Source organism: Staurois parvus, unplaced genomic scaffold (assembly GCF_062004578.1).
Source record: "Staurois parvus isolate SC_StPar_1 unplaced genomic scaffold, SC_StPar_1.0 ptg000318l, whole genome shotgun sequence".
In the NCBI taxonomy this organism is placed as follows: Eukaryota; Metazoa; Chordata; class Amphibia; order Anura; family Ranidae; genus Staurois; species Staurois parvus.
The window spans coordinates 3,477,309-3,503,093 of record NW_028318114.1 but is presented as its reverse complement, the minus strand read 5'-3'; the positions used below and the strand labels follow the sequence as shown (position 1 = coordinate 3,503,093).

At 40.9% G+C, this 25,785-nt stretch overlaps 1 pseudogene; it reads left to right on the top strand.

Moving 5' to 3' along the window:
• Positions 1 to 25,785, top strand: part of LOC149457497 (potassium channel subfamily T member 2-like) — a 1,031,266-nt pseudogene that overhangs the window by 254,735 nt on the left and 750,746 nt on the right.

The following is a 25,785-nucleotide window of genomic DNA, read 5'->3' as shown; positions in this document are numbered from 1 at the left end:
TGGTGACTGGGCCAAACAAAATTAATAGTAATAAAAAAAAATTAAATAGAAACAAAGAATGGCAATGGTTGTGCTTTTTATAGGGCACTGATATATTGTTTTGTCAATTTGTTAATGCAACCTTCAGAATTTAAAACTGCTGCTTTGCTTCCTTGGATATTTGAACTTAAAGGGCTTGTTTAGTTTTAGAAAAAAGTACACCAAATGCTACCACTATAATACCTCATGTTGCCTATGTGTTAGGTTAGCTTACCTCATCAACCAGATCTCTAAGAGATTTTATAATCTAATATCTTAATCACAAATAGGGATGAGCAAAAGTGCATGGTTTCTGTGCATGTAAAGTTTTGCAATCTTGCTTAAAATGTGAATTTTGGGAACCTAATGGCCAACCGAATTGAGATCAATAGGAGAAAATTTTGTTATGCAATCATGTCTATTTTCAGTGCTAATAAGCAAACTATTGTTAAACAAGACAAGAGAGACTTGGCACTGCCATGCGTGACATGTAAAATGCCAAAACTAGATAGAATACCGTGGTTGGACAAAATTATGGAAACATCAAGTAAAAGAATGAAATCGTTACCAAATATGGTGTTGAACTACCTTTGGAATCCAAGATGGCCTGAATTCTCCCGTTAAATGACAAATATAAGTCTTGGATGATGGATAATGGAATCTGATACCACTCTTCATGCAAAAAATTGTTCCAGTTCTCACAGAAATGCGGAAGACAGAAAATGAGCCCGACCCTGTTCTCCACAATAAACCATAATGGCTCTATGATATTGAGGTCTAGTGGCTGTCGTGCCCAGGGAAGGAGCAAGACTTCATCTGCATGCCTATCAAACCATGATTTAACAACTGCTGTGTAAATCAGAGCATTTTCATTTTGGTAAATGGCGCTGTCTATGGGAAATAATGTCTGAACCATGGGGTGCACATGATCAGCCAAAGTTTGTACATAACTGTAGTAGCTGGCAGTGACTCTACTTTTTAAGGTGATGATGGGGCCTGCAATATGCCAAGATATGGCTGCCTAAACCATGATTATACCACCACCATGTTTTATTGTTGGTACAAGACAGTCCTAGTCGTAGCCTTGGGATGGTGTTTGCCACATGTAAACAGTGTGAGGCTCCATTCATCAGATCATATTACAGTCTTCCATTGATCAAAAATCCACAATTTATGGGTGTTGCACCACTCCACGTCTGTGCATTAATGTCGGTCACTAAGGATTTGGCAATTGCAGCTCACTCGTGAATGTTTTGCTTATGGATTTTTTGCCGACAAGAGCTTTGGAAGACTGAGACTGAGCTTTGCAGTCAATTTTGTAGCAGTTGTTTTTTTTATTCCAGGTCATAATACTACGCAATGTCCTTTTGTCTCTTTCGGTCAGTTGACCATGTCAACTGCACTTGTGCTTATCAGATGACATTTTCCCGGAAACTGTATTTGCCCTCATAACCTTGGATACTGTACCTCCTGACACTTCAAATAAATCGGCAACTACAGTCAGAGAGGCACCAGCTAAAAGGGGACCAACAATTTGCCCTCTTTGAAGCTCAGTAAGCTCGGACATGACTCTGTATAACTAGCAACACATGCACTGAATGATGAATGTGAAGCTTCCCACCTGTTAGCTCATCACACAGCAGAAGCAAAAGAATGTTACTTTCACTGTCAATGGAAAACAGGTTGTCACCTTCACACCTGCAATGTAGTGTTCCTGTATGATTCCCATATGGACCTTTTCATTTGGCTTTGAGGGAAACATTGAAAATACCACAATCTTTTAAATTACAGACATGAGACATGTCTTAAAGCTATACGTGGTGTTATGGAAAATCACGATTTTCATGGACAAGCAGGAAAATACTCCAGTAGCACATATTTGGGTTTGAGAATGGATTTTGATCTTATAAAATGAGCTTAGCAGCACCCTGATCTGATGCATTTCAGTTAAAAAAAAATCAGGTAGCTTTAGCACATTTGTTTTTTTCATCAGGCAACACTAATCCTGCTTTACATGGCAGAAGTAGCAGCCACAACAGATTCAAAAGCCTTAGCATGTGTCTCCTTAACCACTTACAGTGGATATAAAAAGTTTACACACCCCTTTTAAAATGTCAAGTTAATGTGATGTAAAAAAATGAGACAAAGATAAATCATTTCAGAACTTTTTCCACCTTTAATGTAACCTATAAACTGTACAACTCAGTTGAAAAACAAACTGAAATATTTTAGGGAGGAGAAGTAAAAATAAAAAACTAAAATAATATGGTTGCATAAGTGTGCACTCCCTTAAACTAATACTGTGTGAAACACCTTTTAGTTTTATTACAGCACTCAGACTTTTTGGGTATGAGTCTATCAGCATGGCACATCCTGAATGGCAATATTTGCCCACTCTTCCTTGCAAAAATGCTCCAAATCTGTCAGATTGCGAGGGCATCTCCTGTGCACAGCCTTCTTCAGATCACCCCACAGATTTTCCATCAGATTCAGGTCTGGGCTCTGGCTGGGCCATTCCAAAACTTTCATCTTCTTCTGGTGAAGCCATTCCTTTGTTGATTTGGATGTATGCTTTGGGTTGTTGTCATGCTGAAAGATGAAGTTCCTCTTCATGTTCAGCTTTCTAGAAGAAGCCTGAAGGGTTTGTGCCAATATTGGTATTGGGAACTGTTCATAATTCCCTCTACCTTGACTAAGGCCCCAGTTTTAGCTGAAGAAAAATGGCCCCAAAGCATGATGCTACCACCACCATGCTTCACTATGGGTATGGTGTTCTTTTGGTGATGTGCAGTGTTGTTTTTGCGCCAAACATATCTTTTGAAATTATGGCCAAAAAGTTCAACCTTGGTTTCATCAGACCATAACATATTTTCCCACATGCTTTTGGGAGACTTCAGATGTGTTTTTGAAAAATTTAGCCAGGCTTGGATGTTTTCTTCATAAGAAAAGGCTTCCGTCTTGCCACTCTACCCCATAGCCCAGAAATATCGAGAATACGAGAGATTGTTGTCACATGTACCACACAGCCAGTACTTGCCAGATATTCCTGCAGCTCCTTTAATATTGCTGTAGGCCTCTTGGCAGCCTCCCAGACCAGTTTTCTGCTCGTCTTTTCATCCATTTTGGAGGACCGTCCAATTCTTGGTAATGTCATTGTTGCGCCATATTTTCTCCACTTGACCAGGCCATTTTTTTCTATTCAGCACTGCACTATTTTAACTTTCAATTTTCCGGTCATGCAACACTACATGCAAATGACATTTCTATCATTTATCACACAAATAGAGTTTATAAAACAAAAAACACCAAACATTTAAAAAAAAAACAATATTTTCTCATTTCTGTTCTAAAACATATCTAACAAAAAATTTAGGACAAAATGTATTCTGCTACATGTCTTTGGTAAAAACAAATTCCAATCAGTGTATATTAAATAGTTTGTGTGAAAGTTATAGTTATAGTGTCTACAAACTATGGTATATCTACTTGTCGACCAGTCACGTACCTGGTATATCACTGGACTTTGAGTAGTTGTACCAGGATGATAGCTGCAGGCATCATCCCAGTACTGGTATCAATAATAGTATAGTGAGCGCTCCTAAAAAAAGACGCTAAAACACCAAGAGGTACAAATAAAACTCCAAAAAGGTCAGAAATGTATAGGGTGTAGCGCTGTATACTAAAAAAGTCAAAATAAACCAATATGTCCACATATATTGATCATAAACGCATGTAAATACGTAAACGGATATAAAGTCTGTAAACAGAAGACAAATGCAGCAGATGAACTTGTGACTCCAGCCAAAAGTGAAAAGTGCGCACTCACCGGAAGCGCATAGATAATGCGCATATATGTAAATTCTCAAAGTAGACTGGTCAATCTGGTGAACTTTTTCCTATGGTGCAGTCATCAAGCCGTTAGGGAAGTGATTAAATCCACTGGTTCCAGAGGTCTTCCTTAAGATTAGTGAGGTGGTCAGCCTGGATATGGGGCTCCTATTCCTCCAGATATGCTGGATACTGACAGGTACCTGTGGGCTTAATAGCTCCAGACAGGAGCCACAAAAGAGGTGCCCATAGTGTAGTATATTAAAATGCTTTAATGTAGTACCGCATATTACAGACAGGGTATAGTGATGAGCAAGAAAGAAGCACTATACCTCTATTAAAATGGCCGCCCGGGCTTCTTTCCAGCTCCAGGCTGCAGTAGTGTGCTGTGCTGTCTGGTTCCTCCTGAGGCCTTTCGTGCAATGGCACTTCTTCAGAAGGAGAACCGACAGCATGACTGGTCTATTAGTAGTGCGCACGTGCCATTTATTCTATATAAGTCTAATAGACCAGTCATGCTGTCGGTTCTCCCTCTGAAGAAGTGCCATTGCACGAAAGGCCTCAGGAGGAACCAGACAGCACAGCACACTACTGCAGCCTGGAGCTGGAAAGAAGCCCGGGCGGCCATTTTAATAGAGGTATAGTGCTTCTTTCGTGCTCATCACTATACCCTGTCTGTAATATGCGGTACTACATTAAAGCATTTTAATATACTACACTATGGGCACCTCTTTTGTGGCTCCTGTCTGGAGCTATTAAAGCCCACAGGTACCTGTCAGTATCCAGCATATCCGGAGGAATAGGAGCCCCATATCCAGGCTGACCACCTCACTAATCTTAAGGAGGACCTCTGGAACCAGTGGATTTAATCACTTCCCTAATGGCTTGATGACTGCACCATAGGAAAAAGTTCACCAGATTGACCAGTCTACTTTGAGAATTTACATATATGCGCATTATCTATGCAATTCCGGTGAGTGCGCACTTTTCACTTTTGGCTGGAGTCACAAGTTCATCTGCTGCATTTTTCTTCTGTTTACAGACTTTATATCCGTTTACGTATTTACATGCGTTTATGATCAATATATGTGGACATATTGGTTTATTTTGAATTTTTAGTATACAGCGCTACACCCTATACATTTATAATCCCAGTACTGCTTTTTAGAGCCGACGGTCGGCTCTCTGGTAATAGCAATTGGAGTGGCTAACTGGCCGCCGCCTTCTGTAGTTTTTACAGGATCTCCTGTCCAACCGGAAGTCCAGCAACCAGCCGGCACTTCTGCCAGCTGACCACAGGGCCGAACAAAAACTGGATTGGCTTTGTTAGGCCCTGTGATATAGTAACCCGGAAGCAATGACCTTACATCACTTCTGGTTTCTGGAAATAAAAGGCATTTTAAAAAAGAAAAGCATTTAATCACACCTATCTTGGCGTGATTAAATTCTTTTAAGGACAGAGGAGGGATTTGGGGTTTTGGGGGCATGTATCTGTCACATGCCTATTACTGTCACAAGATATTTTTAGATTTAAAAAAGTGACAGTGTAAAAAAACAATTACTATTTACTCGGTATAACATCATCTTTTATATTTTACCAAAACTGGGTTATGTATTGTGATTTTCTATTGCATTAAAATTCAAAAATGTTAATTTTTTTGCAAAAAAACTGCACAACTCACCAATTTATTCTTTAGGGCCTCTGCTTTAAAAAATTATATAATGTTTTGGTGTTCTAAGAAATTTTCGAGAAAAAAATACTGATTGTTACATGTAAACAAAAAGTGCCATAAAAGTCTTAGTCTTCAAGTGGATATACTGAATATTTGAAAATTGATCAATTCTGATATACTGATCTACTGATCTCATTTCTTGACGCCCTTACAATCCCAAAACAGTACGAATCCCCCCCAAATGGAAAGTAGACAATCTGAAATATTAATAAGAGGCATGGCAAGTTTGAAGTTATACTTTTTGTTACTTTTTTTGGAAAATGAAGAAATTAAATAACATTTGGGTTTTTTTACATACTGTCACTAGGGCAGTACAGCATCATCATATGACTGCTGTGGCAGTGATCAGGTATAATAACAAAAATAAATAAACAACTAAGTAAAAAATATTTTTTAAATAATTTTTTATTACGTTTTTTAAATATTTTATATTGTTTACTTTTTTCTAAACTTTTTTACTTTTTGTGTTACATACTTTCATCAGAGTAGGTTTGTGTCCCCATAGTAACACTGTACTGCTCTGAGGGGGGCATTCATTCATGACAGCTGTGATTACTAGTGATCTGTGATTGGCTACAGCTAATTGCATAGTGCAGGGTACTGCGATTGGCCCAGGTACCATGTTGTAGCTGTGGGCCAATCACAGCTCACTAGTATAGAAGCAGAGCTGTTATGAATGAGTTAAAAATTACAACTAAGGACCTGTATTGACAGGCTTTTAATTTCCTCAAGTGGGTTTTGCCTTCCCATACAACTGTATGAGAATGCAAAACATACATAAAGTAAGTCAAATGTAAGTCCGAAAGAAGTGAACTGCATGTCATATGCTCCTGTTAATAAATTTGCATGATTTCAGAAGTGTTTCAAATTGATGCCATTGACACAAATCCAAAGCCCATCAACACAGGGCCTAAAGCAAATATAGCTTGAATAAAACTAGCCTGTGAAACAACAATTTGTTGAAATAGTTTGTGAGCTTCTTTATATTTCAGTACCACTATGCATCATTTTAAAAAATCAAAATGCACCTACGCCCAGACTATTGACTTTAAACTATTCCCTTTATGGTATGGATAAAAGCCAAAAAGTGAATTTCAGCTCCAATACTTGTCCAGTGTAAGATTCATAGCCTCCCTGAAACCTAAGGATTGAACCCATGTTAGAGGCAAACTCAAACCACATCTATGATCACATTTACACCAATACAATAGCCCGTGTGTGCATGAAAAACTAATAACATTCCAATATGTTCTGGGATTGTGATAAAGCTAAACACCTGGAGGAACCCAGCTCACACACATGACAAGTGTATTCCATGCAGATAGTGTGTCAAACCCAAGACCCCACACCTGCAAATCAAGCATATTAATAACTTAGCCACTACAATGATTTTGATCTTCCTTAAGTTTGTGTTTTTATCACAATTTCTGCAGCAGTATTTCCTTTGGTATCTTAATTTAGTTATGTTTCTGAAGGAAGAATTGCCTGCTGTTCTTAGCAATTAAATTTATGTTTTCAGTCCTCAGTACTACACTGGGAGAATTAATGAGAGAAAAAGATAATTTATGATGGGCAAATAAAAAGTTTTTCTTTCAATATTTTGTGAGAAATAAGATTCACTGTGATAATTTCTATCCCTACTTCTGCATGTTCTGGCATAAAATTAAAGCCAGAACCTGCCTGTGAGAATTAGTCACTCTAATAATTCATGCTCACACATATATATATACACACTGTATATATGTATATACTGTAGATATTTATACCTTATGTCAACAAAATAACAGTTATTGATGAATGTGAACATTCCTGATGAATATCAAACATGGTTTGCCAGAAGGCATATTTTCAGAGAGCACAGGAAAATACTACTGGCAAAGCATCTTATTTTACTAAAAAAGACAAAATACTTTATAACATCAAAAAATGTATTCAATGAGATCATTTTGTTTTTTATAACAACATACACCAGGTTGATCTTGCGTGTCACTGTAGTTGCAGTTTATGTTCATGTTCGGACATTAGGCCTGGCGTAGATTCTTTTCCTGATGCCTTCAATCATTGAAAAACATGCTTCATAGTCTCAATGGCTGACTTGCCACATACAGTCTGACAAATGCTGTATTTGCATTGATATTTCAGTTAAAAGTCATCCCGCAATCTAGGCTGCGGGGACACACTACAATTGAAATGACATCTCCTGCTACTTTCCACCCACAGTTTTCGGCACTCTTCCAATGCTTTGCAGCCGTTAAAGAAAACCGTTTAAAAGCATCTTACCACTGCTGCTGCTTGGGTGGGATATGTACTGTGCTAATCACATGGGATGAATAGGAGAGGAAGGCCAGCGAGGAATCAGAGCAGTACACATGCCACCCACACAAAGAGCAGCAGCAGTAGTAATATTATTATTAGTATTAGTAAGACCTCCACCTTGGGGGTTCTTCCTTAACCCCTACAAAGCACTGGAAGTTCACCAGAAACTGCCCTCTGTATTGTGCCATCCTCACCCCTGTATTTTGCACTCCTACCCCTCTGTACTGTGCCCTCCTGCCACTCAGTACTGTGTTCTCTTTCACCCGTACTGTGCCCTACTACCCCCCTGTACTGTTCCCTTCTGATCCCTATACCGTGTCCTCCTGCCGCTCTGTATTGTGTTCTCTTACCCTAATACTGTTCCCTCCTAACCCCCTGTACTGTGACCTCCTGCTCCCCGTACTGTTACCTCCTATCTCCTTCTACTGTGTCCTCCTACCCTTCTGTACTGTGCATTCCTGTCCCCCTGTACTGTGCAATCCTGCCACCCCCTGCACTGTGCACTCCTTCCCCTCATACTGTGCTCTCTTGCCCCCTGTACTGTTCCCTCCAGCCCCCCTCCCCCATACTGTGCACTCTTTCCCCTTGTGCTGTGCCTTCCTGACTCCCTGTACTTTTCCCTCCTGCCCCCCATGCCCCCCCACCCCTCAGTACTGTGCCCTTATGCCCCCTGTAATGTGCCCTACTGCTACCTCTGTACTGTGCTCTTCTGCCTCCCCTTACTGTGACCTCTTGACCCCAGTATTGTGCCCTCCTGACCCGCCCTATACTATGCTTTCCTCACCGCACAGTATTGTGCCTTGGTGCCCCCCTGTACTGTGCCCTCCTGATCTCAGTATTGTGCCCTTCTGAACCCAACCTGTACTGAGCCCTCTTGACCTTCTCTGCACTGTGCTATCCTGCCCCCCCATACTGTGCCATACTTTTCCTTGTACTATGTCCTGTTACCCCCCTTACTGTTCTCTCCTTCCCCTGCAATACTGTGTCCTCCTGACCAGGGGCGGACTGACAACTCATGGGGCCCCCGGGCAATAGGGGATCTTGGGGCCCCTATGTCCTTGCCCAAACTCAAAAAAGCTTATGAAAAAGGTACCAGGGCATCTCATGGGGCCCCCTACTGACCCTGGACCCTCGGGCAGTGCCCGAGTTTCCAAGTGGTCAGTCCGCCCCTGCTCCTGACCCCCCCTCTATTGTCCTACCCTGATCCCTGTTTTGTGCACTTCTGCGCTTCTGTACCATTCCCTCATGCCGCTTATACTGTGTTCTCTTAACCCTGTACTGTGCCCTCCAACCCCCCGTACTGTGCCCTTCTGACCCCTATGCTGTGTCTTCCTGTCCCTTTTTATTGTGTTCTCTTGTCCCAATACTGTGCCCTCCGAACCCCCTGTACTGTTCCCTCCTGACCCTTATACTGTTCCCTCCTGCTCCTCTGCACTGTGTTATCTTACCCCTGTATGTGCCCTCCAATCCCCCCTGTGACGGAGAGCAGAAATATTATTTTATTTTTGTGTTGTTTATTGAATTCAACAAGGGTGTCAAGCAGTCAGTGTGTCTGCTTAATCAAATCTAGGAGTTCCTGTGCCACGGGGTGGGAGATGAAGTTGATCTCAGCAGGAAGCACAAACAGAATGGTGTCCGGTGGCTGTGAAAAGCCAGATGTGTCCGCATCGGGGGTTTGAGGCTTGGTCTAATTGAAAGGACCATATAATGTCCCTATGGGGGGAGAAAGACTCTCAGAATGTGCAGAGCTTGTAAGGATGAACAGAGCAGCTCATGGCTGCAGGCCTCACTAGGAGATGCATTGAACAGTGCTTTGCTTGTCACACTGCTTGGACTTGTGGTTCTACATTGTCTGTGTGGCTTTCTGGACACTGGGACTCTGCTCTCCTCTGCCTCCTTGCTATGTGCCAACCCCTGTGCTGAGGATCCAACCTGGACTTAGTTCTTGCCTGCCAGAGTTCTGCTCCTTGCTGTGTGCCAACCCCTCTGATGAGGATTTAACCCAGACTTAATCCTTGCCCACTAGAGTTCTGCTTCCCTTCTGTGTACCAACCGCTGTGCTGAGGATCCAACCTGGACTTAATCCTTGCCTGCCCAGTTCTGCCTCCCTGCTGTGTGCCAACCCCTGCGCTGAGGATCCAACCTGGACTTAATCCTTGCCAGCCAGAGTTCTGCCTCCTTGCTATGTGCCATCCCCTATGCTGAGGATCCAACCTGGACTTAGTCCTTGCCCACCAGAGTTCTGCCTCTCTGCTGTGTGCCATCCCTTGTGATGTGGATCCAACCTGGACTTAATCCTTGCCCACCAGAGTTGTGCCTCCCTGCTGTGTGCCAACCCCTGCGCTGAGGATCCAGCCTGGACTTAATCCTTGCCTGCCAGAGTTCTGCCTCCTTGCTGTGTGCCAACCCCTGCACTGAGAATTTAACCCTGTTCTGCCTGAAACACTTGCCTGTGGACTCCAACCCCTGTGATGCCCTGCCACTCTGTCCTATTGAACCCTGTGGACTATCGGCCCTCTCTTTTCCCATATTGCTATCCTGAGAACCCTACTGTATTGCTGTGTCTTGTGTTGTTCTGTGGACTATCTGTTCAATTGTCTTTACCCCCGAGAAACACCCCAGTAAATGCCTGCACATTGGGTTCCATGTGATCCATCTCCGTGTGCTCTCTCTCTGCATTCCTAGTTCGTCACACTCCCTCTGTACTGTGCCCTCCTTCTCTCCCATACTGTGCACTCCTGTCACCTTCTACTGGGTCCTCCTACCCCTCTGTATTGTGCCCTCCTGCCCCCCTGTACTGTGAACTCCTGCCCCCCCCGTATTGTGCACTCCTGTCCCCTGTACTGTGCCCTTCTGCCCCCCATACTGTGCATTTCTTCCCCCTTGTACTGTGTTTTCCTCCCTTCCTGTACTTTTCCCTCCTGCCCTTCGTGCTCTCTTGTCCCTCTGTACTCTGCCCTTCTGCCCCCTGTAATGTACCATCCTGCCACTTCCATACTGTGCTCTCCTGCCCCCCTGTACTATGCTTTCCTGACCCCACAGTATTGTTCCCTGCTGCCCTTTGTACTAAGCCCAATCTGTACTGTGCCCTCCTGCCTTCCCCCCTCTGTACTGTGCCCTCTGTGTTTATTAGTCTTTGATTTATGTCATATTTTCTTATTAAAATCCATTTTATTTAAAGTACTAATAAATATATGATTGATTTTATCACCTATTTATACTTTTATTCTTGAGAATAAGTGCATAAAACTGGATCAGGCTGGCAGGGGCCCAGCTGCATTACTTTGCCCTAAGCTTAATGAGAATTTAAACCTTGCAGTGTGAGAGGAGGAAGGTCCACTGCAAGAGTATCTGTTACATCCTGGAGTTCACCTTTAGTATTCAGGAGGTGTGCATGTACGCAGAGAGATAAACATTCCTAGGGTATCAGATCATACACTGCTTATTGGCTGTCTTCCCACTATAAAAATATTGGGTAAAAGTTTCTATTCAGTTACTTCAATTTTTATTTTTTTTAATAGTATCCAACATTTTAATCAGCCCAGAACTATTTTAACACACAGAAGGTAAGTTCAGACACTGTCTGCTAGACAGTATAATCATTATGCCAAAATAACTTTGAATAGATTCTTGTACCACTAGACTGAAATTGACTCATGAGTCAGACAAATCAGCAATAAATAGTGTATATAAGCATTGATTGCAATGTGAATAATAATACTTTAGTCTAGAGTGACCTCTAGGAGGATGGCTAGGATATGGTGCAAATTCCAATGAGAGGTTCCTCTTAGCATAGGCAATAATCAAAGGTATCTGTGTAGCAGCTGTAAAGAGGCAGTATTGTGTTCTAATTGTTCAGCTGGCTAGAATTGGGGCCCAATTGTACCACGGGTGCACATGAGAATAGTCCCTGTCGAACCTGCAGGCAGCAATAAGGATTACTAGATGGTTGTGTGGCCAGTTCCTAAAGGGCTCAGTCACTTTCTCTAGCAGCAGACAGTAAATCCCCACAGCAGCAGTGATAGTGCAGCTCATCATCCGGTCACATACAGCAATTATCCCTTTCTATACTCTGCACCCAGTGACTCTGGCTGTCAGCACTCTCAAACTCCAGATCCCACTCAGGTTATGACATGCAGCAATGATGATGCACACTGGACAGCAATGTGCACTCTCTGGTCTCCCTCACAGCAAGAGAAACCTGTGTTCTGTGCAACTTGTAAAAATGCATCTCTTTATCTTCCTCCTGGCAATCTCTCTCTGGGAAGTCCTGTGCAAAAGCTTTTGATTACAGTAGAGGCTCTCTCCTCTGGACTACAGTTCCCATAGTGCATTGCTGCCTGACTCAGTCTATTGAACTATTCCTTCTCAGCAGCTCCCTCCTCTTGCTAATATAGCTATTAACCAGTTCAGCACCGCAGGGCAGTAGCTACAAAGGTCAGCTGAAGCAAGTGTTTCTCTCATGCTATTTTGGGATTTGTTCAATCTAATTACTGATTGCTGTTTAGATTCAATTCCTGTACTCTGTATAGCAAAATGGGTAGAATCCATTATAAATTTACTGAATGTGAGTGAAGACGTTGAGCAAATCCTTGGAGTATTTTAAGGCCAAGGCAGCCATTAAAGGACTTCACATTGGTAAAGACACATAAAACTGCTGCCTGCGCAGATGACATGTTGTTTCTTTTGACTGACATTCAGATAACTCTCTCTAACCTACTCAAGGAATTTGACTACATTTCATCTATCTCTGATTTAAAAAAAAGTAAAAAAAATTCAAAGCTGAAAGTATCTATCCTCTAGGGCCAGTATCCCAAGACTTGCAGCACCAATACACAATTGGATGGGCCACATCTTATATCACTCTCCTAGGGGGTTAAAATTTGGGTATAGTTTCATGTTTATATAACTTAAACTATTTACCTTTATTGACAGAGATAGAACATTATCTCCTACTCCTGGCTAGGTTAAATGGGGATAATGAAAATGGACATATTGCCATGACTGCTTTACATTTATCGAACAATTCCCATATGTCTTACTTCTGAATTTTTTAAACACTTACAAGATTTCATAGGGCTCTATAAGCAGTGATGTATTTTGGTTTTGTGCTACCCTATACAAGACTAAAATTGGGCAACCCCCATCTAAATTTGTCCTGCCTCTTCCTGTTTAAGATCCACCTCTTCATCTGTAAATTCCACCCTTCTTATTTAGGCTCCACCTCTTTCTATTCAGTGGTGGGGTGAGAGAGAGGGGGGGTAAGAGAGAGAGAGGGGTGAGAGTGAGAAGGGGTTGAGACAGAGAGGGGGGTGAGAGGAGTGAGAGAGAGAGAGAAGGGGGGCTGACAGAGAAGGGGGTAAGAAAAAGAGAGGGGGTAAGAGAAAGAGGGGGATCAAAAAGGGAGGGCGTGAGAGAGGAGTTGAGAGAGAGGGGGGTGAGAGAAGGAGAAAATGTCCAAGGAGACTAGACCATTAAAGGATACAAACATGCATACAGCGCAGTGGGAAACCTTGTCCTAATGACCCAAAAGATCCTCTTGGGTCCCAATAGCATACGAAAGTCACAATGATTGATTGGGCACACCTATGTGTGAACAAGCTCATAGACTATCAGATGAGATCGATCAGATATCATCTGTAGATGCTGAGCTCTTGTTGTGAGGCCCATGTTTTAGCTCAGTGCTGATGGGATCTGTACCAATAGATTTAGATGATAACATGAGCTGTATAAAGCATTATTGAAGAGCAGATGTCCAAAAAAATTGTATAAAACTGGATAAAAGCAAATGAAGTCACAGTAGTGTGTATAAGAACCAATAGAAATTGGGGCGCATGCTCAGTGGTCCAAGATGGCGGCCGCATAATCCCTGAGCTCTGCCAATCCTCAGACCCACCGGACCTCCCGATCCACTTATGCTACTGCAGACCCTTTGGGTCTCTGCATAGCTCTGCATCCTCATGGGAAAAATTTGGAGCTGGAAGCGGCCCACGTCACCTCCCCCAGACCCGGATTTGGGGAATAGGGAGTGCCACCAGAACATTCGTATGCGCAGCATTGCTGAAATGGTCTCTGATTCCCAACTCCAGCGTCACCTGTCTTTATTTACCATTCTTTGTCCTGAAAGTTGATTAGCGGTTGGACCGGGCCATTAGGTTGCTTGGCCCGAAACCCTCTGAGAGCACCAGGCCTAGAGATGTCATCATACGTTTTCACTACTTTGACAGCAAACAAGCCCTACTTTATTCCACTCGTAACAAGCCCTTTTTGGCATTCAAGGGAGATAGGCTTCAACTCTTCAGTGACTTATCCCCCATTAACTTGGCCTAATGGCGGGTCCTGAAGCAGGTTACTCTTCATCTCCAACAGCATCATATTCCCTACCAGTGGGGGTTCCCCTTTAAGCTTGTGATTTCCAAAGATAATGCTCAAGTCACACTCCGTGATCTAAAAAAATGAGAAAGGTTTAAACAAGTGCTAGGTAAATATGACGAGCATCTGTCATGAAGGCAAAACCTCAAAATCCTTCCCATAAACCAGTAAACATATAAATGCAGTGCTATACAAAATATATAAATAAATCAATCTGTCAAACTGTATACGTGGTATAATATCATAAATACATGCGCTGTGGAGTGCTATATCCACTAATGTGAATAACGTCTTGGTAGTGACGTTTAAAGTGCAGAAGTGACACAAATATAATATATAGATTCTAAGTCCAATAAACATCATCAAGTGAATTATGTGACTCCAGTGGCTTTAAAATGAATGTATATTGCACTAACCAGAAAGCGCAATATAATGCGCATTTGAGTAAATCAGACCACTCCTGGTCATCTGGATCTGGAAAGGTAACTCAGGGGATCATCCGGCAAACTTCAGCAAGACAGGTAATCAACACAAACGTCACTCTCCAGGCTCCAGGAATGTACATCAATCCAGCAGGGGGAACCACTCATAGGGGTAAGTAAGGAGTAACAGGAATCCACCTTGGTGGGGGGGCTCGCAATAAATGAGCCAGAGAAATAATCTCTAATTGTGCAGTATTTTTAAGGAATGCACTCACATCTGGTATATACGACTGAAAGAAAGATGGCCGCTGGCCTTCCTCGTGGCCTGTGCGGCGTGACATCACTAGCTGGGCTCCTACCTAACGTGCTTTGTGCCCGTGTACGTTTTCAAAAGGTGATCTGCATGAGGCGGACTCTTTCCTCAAACACCAGGGACTTCCTCCCCTCCCAGAGGAAATGCTTCCACTACCTCCAACCCTATCCAGACCAGCCATTACCCTGCACAAGATATGGACACCAGCTAAACCTGGAAGAAAGTGGTTTCTAGGAAATGGGAAAATTGTCTTTGAGCTGCATGAAAGAATTTCAGGGGTAATGATATGGGGAGGGACCTAAAGATATTCAGAACGGCTATGCAACCTAGTTTAGAAAGACCATAGGTCCGGAGCAAATGGATTTCTTTTGGTAGAGACTGAAGGAATTGATTATGGTTAAGATCGTATAGTTGGGATGTAGAAGCAGTTAGGTTGATTCCAAGGTAGGGAATTGAATGGTCAGCCCAAATGTATGGAAAATCCCTGGAGAGAAGCAATTGGATTTTTTTTGGTGTATACAGGTTTTGTATTAAGGATTTGTTTTCCTTGAGTTTATAGTACAATACGGCTGTATAGGAGGCTAGAATCTCCCTAGTCCTCTATAGAGAACGGGAGGGGTTAGTGGTCATTAGGATAATGTCATCAGCAAATAGACTTATTTTATGTTCAGAGTTGTGACATTTTACACCTGTTATCAGTTGGTCTTCCCGGATTTTTGCAGCAAGCAGTTTGATTTGTAATGTGAATATGATTGGGGATAGTGGGCATCCCTGTCTAGTACCATTTGTGATTTCAGATGGTTTTGATAGTATGATAGTAGTAGATGAGTATAGTGACATAATAGCCTTTTGTAACCATCCTGTAATACCAAATTTTTGTAAGACGGATTGCATGAATCCCCAATGAATGCGGTCAAACGCCTTCTCTGCATCAAGTGATAAAAGCAGAGAAGGCATTCGGTGGTCTTGTAAGTCACAAATTAAAGAGATTAAGCGTCTAGTGGCATCCGGGGCTTGCTGTCATGGTATAAAGCCTTCTTGATCTGGGTGTACCAAGAAGGGAAGGAGAGGAAGTAATGTACGAGCTATTAATTTAACTTACAATTTTACATCAGTATTGATAAGAGATATAGGTCTGTGCTTTTGCACCAGTTGGGGATCTTTTCTTGGTTTAGGAATAGCTGTTATGGTGGACTGTAGCATTTATTTGGGCATTGATCCTGAGGAGGCAGCAGAATTGAAGAGATTAGCAAAGTGTGGAGAAAGGATATTGGCAAATCGTTTATAGTATTCATTGGTATAGCCATCACTACCTGGGGATTTTTTAAGCGGTAATGTGCGAATCACTGATTTTATTTCTATGGTATTGAACGATTCTAACATATCCTGTAATTGAGTTGAGGAGAGGTCTGGGAGTTTGATTGAGTGTAAGAAAGCTTGAATAGCATCAGAGAAAGGTTGAGGGGTCTCTTTATCATCTTTGAGATTTTAGAGGGACTGGTAAAAGTCTGCAGATGTGATAGCTATGTCCAAAGGATTGGACACAAGATCATTAGATCTCAGTTGGCGAATTGTCTGAATTTTGGTTTTAAGCTGTTGGTGCTTAACTGATCTGGCTAGGAGGGAGCTCGCTTTATTATTCAGAGAGTAGTAATTGGCCTTCACTTTTATAAGCTAAGGTCAAATTGAAATAGTAGAAGGGAACAAAGCTTTTCCCTCTCAGCCAATAGAGAGGAAAAATTATTCGCAGATGGATTATTTTTGTTTATATCCTCTTTAGTTTTTATAAAAGCCAAGAGCTCTTCAGTCTGGAGCCTCCTCTGGGTGAATACTTGAGATGATAATTTTATAAGTATCCCTCTCATAAATGCTTTGTATGTAGACCATAAGGTACTAATAGATATGTCAGAAGTATTATTAGTTTTGAAAAAGATAGCATGAGCTTCCATAATAGTTTTCCTGTGTTCAAGTTCCGGCATTTAGTCTCCAAGGTTTAGGAATGGGTAGTCTGCCAGGTGTGGCTAGTGAGATAGTGATTGGTGTGTGGTCCAACCAAGTTATGGAACCTATTGATGAGGAGGAAATGTGCTGTAAAGTCCATTTATTTATGAGGAAGAAGTCTATTCTGGAATATAAAAGTTGAGAAGGAGAGTAGTATGAATAGTCCCTCTCTGAGCCGTGTTGACATCTCCAAATATCATATAAATCATTGTCATGGAGGAATTGGTTAAGACTGTGTTTTGGAGATCATTTGCAAGATTATGAGTCCAGTTGGACATTGCCCACTATATTGAAATCTTTTCCTAATAGTAGACAACCTTTCTTAATTAGGATAATTTTGGCCATTAGTTGTTTGTAGAATCGGATTTGATCTGAGTTGGGACCATATACATTAACAAGCGTAAAAGGGGTATTGTCAATAAGACATACTAGAATGTGGAAGTGCCCAAGGGGATCAGTGTAATCTGAGGAGATTTGAAAGTTGATCGAGTCTTTGATCTCTGTCATGATTTCAATTTTTTTTTTATGGTGGGATGCTAGGAATCTTGTTGAAAAATTCTTCAGCTTGAAAAGAGATGTTTTGGATAGAGTCTCTTGAATAAAGATGACATCAGCATGTAGGGCTGTAGCTTCTTTATTTAGTGATGATTTCTTAAAGGGAGAGTTGAGTCCTCTGACATTGAGTGATACTACATTAAGCATTTTTTAGATATATAGTGTTGTGGAAAGAATGAAGTAGATTGTATCATTGAAGGATTTTTGAGTGATTTGTTATACTTGTGAGAAGTGCTATTTCATCGTACTTGAAAGCTGAATGGTGTGTTCTGTGGTGTCGGTGAAAAGCCATGCGGCAGATAATATCACTTGTAAGTTGAGAATGTAATGATAACTGCCAAAAATATAGTATATAAAAGTGGAGCAGTAATTACTGGTAGGAGCAATAGCAAACAAAGTAGAAACTTATATATAAAAAAATCTTGCGGAAAATGCAACAGAAATGGGTAGCCTGTATGACTACTGTCATACAGGGGCAGAGTGGTACACAGGACAACAACCATGCAGCAACATAAGTAGGTGAGTTGGGTTGGGAAGCCGACTTATGAAAAGACAGTGTGCAGGTCTAGACACCCTCCATTGTGAGGCTGTTGTGGGTTTTGATGGCGGTCATCTGCAGGAAGTATATTCCGATATGCCGTCATCTAGACTCTTGATAGTAAAGGATTTGCCCTGGTGTTTCATGAGAAGTTTGGTAGGGAAGCCCCATTGATATCTTATACTGTTGTTTCTTAGGGCTTTGGTGATATAGATCAGTTTTTTTCCTGTTAAGAAGGGTCTCTTTGGAGAGATAAGCATACAATTTGATACCTGTATGAGAAGTAGGCAGTACTGAAGGGTTTCTAGTGGCCATCATTAACTTTTCTTTGATATGATAAAAGTGGACCCCACTCAGTACATCCCTTGGGACTGATACTGGCAAAAATTCTGGTTTTGGTATTCTGTGTGCTCTGTCAATTGCAGCTACAATTGCATAGATTGACGGAATGAGGTGTTTCATCAGTTTTTGTATGTATGGTAGGACAGCATCAGGAGTGACAAATTCTGGAATTCCACAAATCATTATGTTTTTTCTTCTAGAGCGGTCTTCTAGGTCTGCTATCTTGTTTTTTTAGTTGTATGATCTCAGATTTGTGGTCATCGTGTGAGTCGACTACTGTGTTATGGGCCACAAACATGTCATGTCAGGTGTTTGATAGGGGGGTTATCACATTGGAAATATCATTGTGTAGGGTGTGCCTTAAAAAGAGCAGCATACTTTTCATAGTCAATTCAGATACAGGTTGATCAGAAGCTGGAAATTCTTCAAAGGCAGGTTGTAGTTGTAATGTAGAGGTATAAGGGACACCTGAGGAGTGTGGATCATATGTGATGGGTCCTCAATCCTGGGCCTAGACTTAGCAGGGCTTCTAGATGTGGGAGAGAAAGGAGGAGAGGACTCACCTGGGTCGCCATTATATAAGGGAACTTGGGGACCGGCGTGTAGATATTCTGCTCTGTTGCAGGGATGGAGCGGCCGCTCTGTGAGGTGCTGGCGCCATCTTGGGATCTGGAGTCCTGGGCTGGATAGAAATCTGTAAGCCTTTGAGGTTGTGAAGGAGATTTCCTCCTACATGGCCTCCGGAGGGTTCGGGGGGTTATACCTCTCAGATTAGAGTGTTAGGGTCCCGGTGGCCTATGTATAGCAGCTGCTGTGGCGGAGGTGGTAGCAGAGAGGTTTTACATTGCAGCCATCTTGGGTGCCGGCTGTCATGCGCCCCTCCCCTAGGCATCCTTTTAATAGCATTTCCCCCTATGCTATCTAGCATATACTACAGTATTTCTGTCTCCCAGAAACTAGTCCCTTTCAAACTCCGTTTGTGGATTTCAGTGTAGTGTCTGGTCAGAAGATGTTTGTTACTACCTTGTAGAATCTCACAAAAATGTTCTCGCATTAAGACTCTTAGTTCTCATTTTGTTTACCCTACATATAGCTTCTGACATGGGTATTTAATTATATTTGGTTGCACAGGTTATGAATTCCTTGATTCTATAAACTTGTTGCATCCCAGTGCAAGGAAACTCCTTGATTTTCAAATTGTTCCTTGTATAACCATATCTAATAAACCTGTTAAATACTCCAGTTTGCCTAAAACCTCTCTTGGACCCCATAACTGTTATTGTTCACCACTGGTGCAATTTACAAATCCAAATTCTCAGTGCTTTTATTAATAAATGTAGGTTTCATAGGCAACTTAGATGCTAAAATAAAAACACCTTTTAAAATATTCCATATACTATATGCTTTTTGAACCTATAAGGGATGTCCCCCTTTCCACTCTTACTTACAACATGACTTTTCTTGTTGACTTCACCTCTGCAAGGTGTGTTTCAGTTGGCTGCTTTCTCCTGTAAAGAACCATTTTTGGTCTTATACAGGGATAAGGTGGTGTTAAGGCCTAGAGCCTCCTTCTTTCCAAAGGTTATCATGGCATTTCACCTCAACCAGAACATTGTTCTTCCATCCCTCTGTCTGGCTCCAGTACACCAGAAATTTATCTACCTTCATTGTTTGGATGTAGTCCAAGCATGTATACCTTACAGCAGCTGCTTCCATTAGAAACAGAGGCTCTCTCTGCATCATTTTCCCATAAAGAGGAATCAGCTTCTCACACCACCATTTCTCAATGACTCAGACAAATCACCATGCAAACTTATGGTCTTAAATTAGAAGTCCACTCAAATACTATCTAAGTTTAAACCTGCTTCCACCCCCATTCTAAACCCTATTCCAAACACACTATAGAGGAAAGATGTGTATACTTCCACACTCCAAAGACTTTCCAGTAGGTAATTGGCTCCTGCCTAAACTAGTCTTAGTATATGTGTGTTTGTTTGCATGTGACAAAGGGACTTTAGATTGTAAACCTCTTGAGGGCAGGGAATAATGTAAATGTAAAGTGCTGCATAAATGGTTGGCACTATATAAATGTCTAATAAATAAAAATTGCTAGATATAGACTTTAAAGCGGATCTTCAGCCTCTTTTTAGACTTCCTTTCATTAGTATTCTCTCCCTCTCTTTAAATACCAATGGAAGAAAAACAAATCTAAATTTTCTAGCTCCAAATACCTTTTTTTTTTCAAATGTAGATGATGGATTTGGGAGGAAAGGACCTTTCTCTAAGAAGGACCCTTGAAAGTTGCACAGAAGTTATTGGTACCACATTCTTTACATATATATTTTTTAGAAAAAAACAACCCTCAAAAAAGAACTACCTAGGATTTTCATGGTATCACACCAAATACTGCATATAAAACTAGGTAATTTTATTTGTACACAGATAAAAAATTGTCATAATGACATAAAATGCCCTGTCATCAGGGTATGAAAAGATACATCTAGACATATTAAGCACACTATATGGTACAGCATTAAAGAAGGAAAAAGTTGATTGCTTTAGAACTTTAATGTGTTTCATGGGACAAAAGGCAGCTTCTTCAGGAAAAAGCAATAAGTACATCTCTGAAAATGTAAAAAAATACATAAGCACAAAGGAATTCAGAAAAATAAAAAAAGTATGGAGAACTACTTGCTAGTAAAGTCATGCTTCATACCTGTTACCAGTGCTGCCCAATAGATATGTATATAAAGCCAAGAAAGGAAAGGATGGCCTGCATAAGAATGATGACCTCTAAAACAACCTCTATGTTGCTCACAGCAAAAAAAATAAATTGTTCTTCAGCAGTCCAATTAGATAAAAAATATGTAATATATTATAGACCAGGGGTGGGCAAACTTTTTGACTTGAGGGCCGCAATGGGTTCATATATTGGACCCGGGGGCTGGACCAAGAGTAGATGAATGATGTGTATGTGTCATCCATAGTAAGTATAGTAATATTCCCCCATAGTAAGCATAGTAATTAATCCCCCATATAGTAATTCATCCCCCATATAGTAATTCATCCCCCATAGTAATTCATTCCCCATATAGTATTTCATCCCCCATAGTAATTCATCCCCCATATAGTAATTCATCCCCCCTATAGTAATTCACCCCCCATAGTAATTCATCCCCCATAGTAATTCATCCCCCATATAGTAATTCATTCCCCATATAGTAATTCATCCCCCATATAGTAATTCATCCCATATAGTAATTAATCCCCCATATAGTAATTCATCCCCCATATAGTAATTCATCCCCCATAGTAATTCATCCCCCATATAGTAATTCATCCCCCATAGTAATTCATCCCCCATATAGTAATTCATCCCCCATATAGTAATTCATCCCCATATAGTAATTCATCCCCCCTATAGTAATTCATCCCCCATAGTAATTCATCCCCCCTATAGTAATTCATCCCCCATAGTAATTCATCCCCCATATAGTAATTCATCCCCCATAGTAATTCATCCCCCATATAGTAATTCATCCCCCATAGTAATTCATCCCCCATAGTAATTCATCCCCCATATAGTAATTCATCCCCCCTATAGTAATTCATCCCCCCTATAGTAAGTCATCCCCCATAGTAAGTCATCCCCCATAGTAATTCATCTCCCATATAGTAATTCATCCCCCATAGTAATTCATCCCCCCTATAGTAATTCATCCCCCCTATAGTAATTCATCCCCCATAGTAATTCATCCCCCATATAGTAATTCATCCCCCCTATAGTAATTCATCCCCCATATAGTAATTCATCCCCCATAGTAATTCATCCCCCATATAGTAATTCATCCCCCCTATAGTAATTCATCCCCCATATAGTAATTCATCCCCCATATAGTAATTCATCCCCCCTATAGTAATTCATCCCCATATAGTAATTCATCCCCCATAGTAATTCATCCCCCATATAGTAATTCATCCCCCATAGTAATTCATCCCCATATAGTAATTCATCCCCCATAGTAATTCATCCCCCATATAGTAATTCATCCCCCATATAGTAATTCATTCCCCATAGTAATTCATCCCCCATATAGTAATTCATTCCCCATATTAATTCATCCCCCATATTAAGTCCCCAAGTCCCCCCTGTGTCAATTCACTTACCTTTGCTCCGCGCGTTCTTCTCGCCGTGTTCCCGCGCTGTTCCGGTGTAGCATGAAAATCTGTCTGCTATGAGGATCTGTCCCCCTCGACGTATCTGCGCATGTGCCAGTTTCAGGCATTAGCAGCCGATCGGCGATCTCCGGCACATGCGCAGATACGTCGAGGGGGACAGATCCTCATAGGAGACAGATTTTCATGCTACACCAGTCTTCAGGGTGGACTGTTTGGTTTGCCACCACCTCGGTTGATGAGTTTTTTTATTTTTTAAGGCGGCTGGAATATATTGATTGGAAGGGCTTGTATCCATGGCATTTATACCAGGAGAAGAGGTTGAGTTGGAAATGCATCAAGCATTTGTAGCAGAAGGCTCAGGTTTATCTACTGAAGATGAGGACATTAAAATTAAGTTTCGGGAACATAAAAAGCTTGTCATTAAACGTCTTAATCGGAAATGGGATGTATGCTTCTTGGAAGCCTACATTAGACAAAGTATTATTCCACGTGGTTTGAGAAGTAAGGTAGTCCCAGCTGAACATTTACATATTGAAAGGTTTCTAGAGAAATGGAAAGTGCTATGCATAGAACATGGGATTAATGGTATGAAACTTATAGTTGAGGAGGAAAAATTACAACTTGAAGAATTAGATCAAGCTATCAGTAAAAGTGTATCTGGATTAGATCCCTTTAAAAATCAGGAGAACTTTGAAAGATATAATGAACAACTTAAAAAGGAAGTTGAAAAAGTACAAAAAAATCTTAGAACTACTAAACAAACTAAATTTAGACGCGACCTTAAAGATTGGGAAACAGGTGAGATATTTGATCTCACTACAAAAAGAAGTAGAAGTCAATCTAAACGAAGAGTATTTCGTTCACACTCTTGATCAATGGGGGAAACCATGTCTAGTGAAAGTGAGTCTGAAAATCTAGGGAAATCTGTTTCTTTTTTAGACCAACAAGATGGAGAACCTCCTCGCACCAATCAATTACAGATGGGAAGAGGATCCAAAAAGAAAGTAGAGGAATCCTTAAAAAACAAACATCAGGAAGACAAGGGCAGAACAAGAAGTCAGAGGAGGTAGTAGATGGAAGTATTCATGATAAAAAGGTAATCAATTTGGCTAATTTTCCACTCAAAAGGGAACATATTTACTAAATAAGGGTATGTCCTTTTCACCAGTGACCCCCATGGATGAGTTCGAGGTATTTAAAGATATCAATTTATTTTTAAGAAAAGTTTTCTTGAGAATGATACATGGTAATCCCACTATTTTGGAGGATATGGCCTCTGACTCATCCATGGAGGATCGCAAGATGCTCGATGTGTTGATATCTCTCATGGAGGAAAGTGAGGATGGTGATGAGAACGAAATAGATCTGGATAATCACAGCAATGTGATTAGAAAAGTCGACCTGAATATTAGATCGACAAAAATGCCGAAAATACGTTCCAACATGAGGATTTCGACATTTCTAGATTTTGTTGCTGACGATCTTAAAAATCTTGAGTGGAAAATGCCAATTGGTGATAATCTTACAAAAAAAGAAAGAAAAGCCCTCAAAGAATTAAAAGAGACTAAGAATATTGTAATTAAGAGAAGTGACAAAGGGGGTAATGTAGTTATTTTAAATGAACAAAACTACGTTAAAGAGGTGAAGCGCCTACTAAGTGATCCATCTACATATAGGAAAATAGCCACTAATCCTTTTCATGTGGTGGCGAAAAAATTAAATTCCATCTTAACATTGGGAAAAGAAGTGGGTCTGTTAACCAAAAAAGAGTATGAATATCTGAGAACTGAAGAATTTAACTATCCTACCTTTTATATTATCCCTAAAATACATAAAAATCAAGAAAATCCTCCGGGTAGACCGATTGTTTCTGCCATTAATGGTCCCCTAGATAAAACAGGGAAATATATAGATCTGTTTCTCAAAGATATGGTTCCTAATCTCCCCTCTTATGTAAGAGATACTAAAGATGTGTTGGCCAAGATTGAAAATATGATTATTAATGAAAATTCCATTCTAGTGGGAATAGATGTGGAATCACTTTACACTTCTATCCCACATGAATGTGGTGTGAGATCGGCTTCTTACTTCCTTGATAAAACATACCCTACTTTAGGAGGACAGAATGAATTTATTAGTGACTTGTTGGACTTTGCATTACGACATAACTTTTTTCAATTTAATAATACCTTTTATCAACAGACTAAAGGTACTAGTATGGGAGCACCGTGGGCCCCGGCCTACGCATGTTTACATTTGGGTTTCTGGGAGGAGCAGGTTGTCTTCAGATCATCAAGGTTTCTTGTTAATGTCCAGATTTGGTTAAGATATATAGATGATGTGTTCCTTGTATGGAGAGGAACATCTGAGGAATTAAAACTATTCATGGAGGAGTTAAATCAAAACTCCTTTAACATTGGACTTACATATTTATCTGATGAAAGGTGTATTTCCTTTCTGGACTTGGAAATTAGACTTGAAGACGGAAGACTCCTCACAAAAACGTATAGGAAACCAACTGCTGCCAACATCCTATTAGAGGCCAGAAGCTACCATCCACGTTCACTGATTTCAGGGATTCCAGTGGGACAGTTTTTGAGATGTCGGAGAAATTGTTCTAACATTAATGACTTTAGGATGGAGGCCCAGGACCTCTATAGAAGATTTAGGGAAAGGGGATATTCTCACTCTCAAATTAGAAAGGCTCGGAGACGGGCATATCAAACTGACCGTAAGGATTTATTATCTCCCAAAAAGGATGAGAAGGTTAGATTAAGTGAGCAACCTGTCAGAATGATAACCCAATTTGGAGCCCAATGGCAAGATGTAAAACAAATATTAGAAAAGCATTGGAAGATTTTAACTCAATGTCCCAAATTGAATAAGATTGTAGGTGAACGCCCCCAAATGGTAGCTAGAAGAGCACCAAATCTTGGTGATCTCCTTATACATTCTGACTATCAACCGTTAAAACAAACAACATGGTTAAAATCACGTACTAAGGGGATGTTTAAATGTGGAAAATGTCAAATTTGTAAATATGTGGACCGCACGGATTCCTTTTATGATTCAAGAAATAACACTCATTATAAAATTCAAAGTCCTATAAATTGCTCCACAGTGAGAGTGCTATATATTTTGACCTGTCCCTGTAAAAAGATGTATATT